Source organism: Ricinus communis, chromosome 4, assembly GCF_019578655.1.
Source record: "Ricinus communis isolate WT05 ecotype wild-type chromosome 4, ASM1957865v1, whole genome shotgun sequence".
NCBI lineage: Eukaryota > Viridiplantae > Streptophyta > Magnoliopsida > Malpighiales > Euphorbiaceae > Ricinus > Ricinus communis.
In genome coordinates, this window is record NC_063259.1 from 5,275,732 (window position 1) to 5,281,508 (window position 5,777).

Here is a 5,777-nt window from a genome sequence, read left to right on the forward strand (position 1 = left end):
TTTCATCTTTTATTATTAAAAAAAACATAACAAATTTTTTCCCTTCCCCTCCTTTTTCTCTCTTCCCTTAACCCTTTCTTCTTCCTTCTACCTCACCTCCTTTTTTTGCCGCCGCCTTTAGCCGCCGCAGCCTCCTCACTTTTCCCCTTCCTCATCGGCGACGTCACCTTCTCCTTCTTCTTTACTGCCATCGATGATTTTGGAGGAAGGAAACCCTCCTCCTTGCCTCGTGAATCTGATGCCAGAAACGAGCTCCCGGCCGTCGTAAACCCCCAAGCCAAGCTTCCCCACTGTTTCTCCTCCGCCTATAGTAGTGTGTGAGCCTCGCTAAGTCAAAACTTTATGGTCTCAATCTGGTCACTTCCAGCAGAAACATTTGTGTATTCAGACTCCGTACAACTCAAGCTTTACATAAGCGCTTCCGGATTTGAAACTCGACACCGTTGGCTTTACCGGCTTTCAGACTGCGGTGTTTTCTGGACGCGCAGAAGTTTAGGTTTCAGCTCGGTATAATTTTATTTAAACTTTAAAAATTATTTTGAAATTATTAGAAAATAATTAGTGTATAAATCGTTAGTTATAATCAATTTATCAAATTATTTAATTAATTAGTAGCTTGATTTTAGAATTACTGCAAATTAATTTCAGAAGGAGTTAATATGCTATTATGTAAATTTAGGCTGTGATTAATTGAATTGAATGGGAGGAATATTGTGTGATTGTATTGGAAATAATATTATTATTTTTGTCAGACTTTTTCTTTTTGAATTGTGATTTGGGCTGTGTTGCAGAGTCGAAAAATAATGCAGTTTTGGTGACCCAACTCCCATTAAATAAATGTGAAATATTTGAAGTGTCTCTAGCAGGCTTGGACCCGTTATACGGGGAGTAAACGTCTATATTTTAGGAGAGGTTCTATCGAAGTTTCAGTAGAATTTGTGTCAGAATTTCTTAGGCAGTCTAATTTAGGAGTCTAGGCCTAGAAAAAATTAAGAATATCTTATTAATTGACTTGGGATGAGGCGGCAGCAGAACATGCCAATTGATGGGTTGCATAAGGACTCTGTGCGCGCTGGTATTAATTAGAAACAGGTAATAAGAGAATATTTTTGGGAATTGCCTGGTCGAGTTCAACTCTCTAGGCTGTGAGGATTTAATTGTTGAAGAAAAGGTCCCTGGTCGAGCGTTGCTCTCTAGGCGCTGGCTAAATTGGGAATCAAGTGACCAAGCTGGATTTAAGGACCCTAGTTGTGCTTTGCTATCTAGGCGCCAGTCTTATTAGAGTAAGAGAGCCGAAAGACTACTAGTATTGGGGTTAGGGTTCTACTGAGGTACTCATCCCATAGCATTTAAATTGTATTTTTTTGTGTCATGGCATGACACGCATTTTAATATATGATATAATATTTTATTCTGATAAAATAAATATTTTATTGAGATGGTTGTATTTATTTTTGGATTATATGATTTTAACTCACTATCGAGACTGATAGTCTCAAATTTTATTTTTCATGTGTCTGTTAGGTTTCTCGTAGTTCTTCTCCTTTGACAGCTCGACTTTCTTCAATTCTGGGTTTAGTGTAACTAATTTTATTTGTATGTTTGATTATTAGAATTTTAGATTCTCCGTAATAGTGATTCTAAAACTTATTATTTTATTTTGGCATGTTAAACCAACCAAGGAGGTACTGCCCAATTGTGCTGACAGACTGATTTAAATATATAATATTTGATTGGTTGAAAATTAGTAATAAAATAGTGTTATAATGGATAAATTTATACTTTGATTGAGTTAGTGATTAGTCAGGCTTGCTACGGGCTTTGGTGGCCTTACGCATACCCATTATCTAGCGTCGGTTATGGGCCCACAAATCAGGTCGTGACAAATTTAATCTATTATTTTATGATCTTGGCCTTATTCTTTCATGTTTTAATCATCCAATCGTCAAAATCAATAAAAAGGCAGCAGCAGCTCCCGCCAAAGCTATTGTAGTAGCTTCCACATGGATTGATTTAACACCTAAGAACGAAGAGCCTATTGCGCGTCTTTTTTGTTTGGCCGGATTCAATCCACTCCCAAGCGTACTTAGGGCAGGTAACCTTAAGGAGTGGCAACAAAGATCTTAATTGATCAACGCGAGTAAACATTTTTATCTCTGGTGCATGTTCAATAAGCTTCTAGGCGGGAGGAATCGAGGAAAATGTAAAATCGGCTTTGCAGTACTTTTGGCCTTATTTTCGAGTTTTTATGCAAATTTTAGCAATATTTGTACACTACTTAGTTTATACGTTTTCTTTATTTTTTAGTTATAAGAAGGGTTGTAATAGTTAGACTTACTGCTTTTGTCTATTTTGTTTTATTTTAATAATGACAAATAACTATTATGTGATGTTAATTAAAATTGGACCTCTAGACTTAGGCTCTAAAACTTAGATTTTGGCATGCAATTTGTAGTCTATTAGGTTAATATATTGGTAAGTTTGGGCTTAAATTAAAATCTAATTACACTTAGTGGATTTTTTCATATTTAATTAATTAATCAACTCACTCAGAAAAGAATCACTGAATCAAATCTTGCCATGTAAGATATATCCCGTTTAGGTTAAAAGCTTGGTATTTAAAGTATAAGTAAATGGACTAGACTATGTGGGCCTTTATACATAATTGGATAGACAATCATGTTAATTATTTGATTGGAAATTAGGCTTAAAATGGGTTAGACCTAAGTGTACCTCACATGCTGTAGTGCTTTATGAAAAATACAACTGTTGCATTTATAGGGAATACCCCATTAAACAATAAAATTAAAGATAGATATATAAAAATAAAAGATTTGGCTTCTAGATCCATCTCTAGATGTGGCGAAGCTTCTTTATGGAATCAAGAAACGCCACTCAGCTAGAAAAAGTGGTTTGGAGAATTACGCGAGTGGCGACTCCCATCTACGCGCTAGTATATGTGATTAATTAGTGTGTTCCTATCAGATTAAAAAGCCTTACAGTGTCTTAGTCACTAGAGACACGTGGATGCGTGCCTGAAACTGCCGCTCGCAGGTGCTGAGTTCATTTTACCTTGGATTGATTAAGTGAATTAAATATGGAAGGCACAGAACTCACATTGGTGAGTTGATGCATCTTAGTTTAGCATGTAAGGTAATCAATCAACCCAAATCCAATTTGCCTTAACATGTGAGGTGAAAATAAAGAATTAACAGGGATACAAAACAGATTGACAATTATAAAAGGGCGGAGACTAACATTTTAAATAATCCTAATCATGCTTAGGGACATAAACACTTAATCATACAATTAATCATAAATTTAACCTAAAATAAAGGAATCCTCATTAGGGAGGACTAAGCCCATTTAGGCTAAATAAACCTGCACTATGAAAATAATAAGTTAGTTTAGGCACTCAAAATATCAATTAAGGTAATAAGCACACAATATGAGAGATTCAAGTTTTAAGCTAACTTAAAATCATGGTAAAAATGCTAACTTAATACATATGATCTAAACTAAATTATTTTTAAATGAAACAGAAAACAAACACAAGCATTTAACCATAAAAATCTTGTTAATCACATATACTAAGCATAATTAAGCATAGTAAAGCACATAAGCATGTATTAGCTAAAAAAACAACCTAAAGCATCCCAAATAACTTTAAATCTACTCTAAAACATGTTAGGCAAGAGCTAAACATACTGGAAAAAGTATCATGAATATACAAACACGTTACAAAAGACCCTAAACATTGAAAGGCTAAAAAGATAGAAGTTTGAAAGCATTTGTAGGCTTACCTCGCATGGGGTAAGCCTTAGCCCACATGGGGTAAGCTTATAGGAGCTCCAAATAAGGCAAAAATGACACTTTTTAACCTAAAACTCGAATAGAAAATAAAAAAAATCAACAAGAGATATTAAAAAAACTAAAAATATATGGAATATGAAGTTAGACTCTAAATTTTAGGCCCTCAAGGTATACCTATTTGGAAAATCCAAAGGAAGACGGAAATTGAGAGACACTTTGGGTAGTTAATGGATCATTTAGCTTCTAGGCCCCAAATGGATTTTGAAAACCTTCCAAACACTTGAGATAACCTACAAAACAATAAACTTTAATGGGCAAAATCAATGGCTTTTGTGTTTGATGAGATTTGTTTATGTATTAGAGATGTAAGTTAGTGGAAGATGGTTTTGGGTGTTTTGAGAAAGAAAGGAGAAGTCTTAGGGGTTTGTGAGAAGTTGTGAGTTACGGCTAGGGTTTCAGGGTGTTGAAAAGATTGTATATATATATATATGTATATAGGAAAATGAGTGTTTTTAGTGTATTTGAGGGAGACATTTGATTGGTTGAAGAAATAGAGGATCAATGATGTATTTTTAGGGTTTAGGGAATGTCTCTAATGGTGGCGTGTCACCCTAAGTTTTCTCCAGCATCAAAGGTATACAATTTGAGGTAGATAGCATTCTAGAGGCTACCCATATGGGCTTATCGCTTGGGCTTAGCTAAGCCCACGTGGCCTTAGCTTTACCCTATGTGGGTTTAGGCTAGTCCATTAAGGTTTTGAGCCTTGTGATGTTTTTGGGTTCCAGTTTTATGTTTTTGAAGGTTTCTAAGGGTTTATAGGGATTCTTTCCATTTCATCAGTTCATTCCAAAGGATTCTAGTGTCTTTATGTGCCTTTTGGAGCTTTCTTCGCTTCACTACTCATAGATCACTCTATCAAACTTTTCCTAGTCTCGTCATTAGGTTTACATACTAGAGGAGCAAAAGTTAAGTAATAAAATTTTTTGCCCTCTATTTTAGAAAATGAGTTCTTTAAAAATTGATTTTGCATGTAAAATCAATTTTTAGGGAATGAGTTTGAATCAAACTAATAATGAATTAGATATTACCAGATAATGAGGTTTGGATTTGAAGTTCCATTTGTTGAGGTAAGAAGCACCACTTCACTGTTGCGATGAACATTGTTCTATGGAGAAGACACCATATTGCCCCTAGGATAGGAGGCACCACCTTACTATCTTGTGCATGTTGTAGAAATTAGCACTTTTTTGTGAAAGACACCATCTTCCCACTTTGATTGATTGGTAGGACAATAAGCACCACCTCACTACCTAAAGACATTCCGAGAGAGACCATCTTACCATTTGTTGAAGTTGGAGGAGACACCGTCTCACTAATTTGATTAAATAGTAGGATAGCAAGCACCACCTCAATGCCTAAAAGAGTGTCTATTTGTTGAAGTTATAGAAGACACCACCTCGCTACTTTGATTGAAGTAGGAAGCATCATTTTGCTGTTGATAAATGAGCCCTTGTAGGGAAGACATAATCTTGCCCCTAGGATAGGAGGCACCACCTCATTATTTACTCAGATTATAGGAGACACCATCTAGCTACTTTAATTGAGGCAAGAAGCACCACTTCACTACGTTGATAAACAAGCCCCTATAGAGAAGACACCATCTTGCTCCTAGAATAGGAGGCACCACCTTACTGTCTGCACTTTATTGCGAGAGACACCATCTTGTCGTTATTGAAGTTGTTTCTGGATGATGAATTTGTAGGTAGCATGGCCAGCTTTGCCCCCTTCCTTTGGAGAATGAACGAAGTGAAGTTGAACAAGTAATTGTCTATAAAGAAAACTTGGCCTTAAGAGTGGTATCCTAGGCTTGGGTTATTTGGCAAGAGTTAATAATGTAAATTTAGCATGGGAAGTGATGATTTAATTACTTGAAAGGCACTAGGCAGTTTAAGTTGTTCCTATGA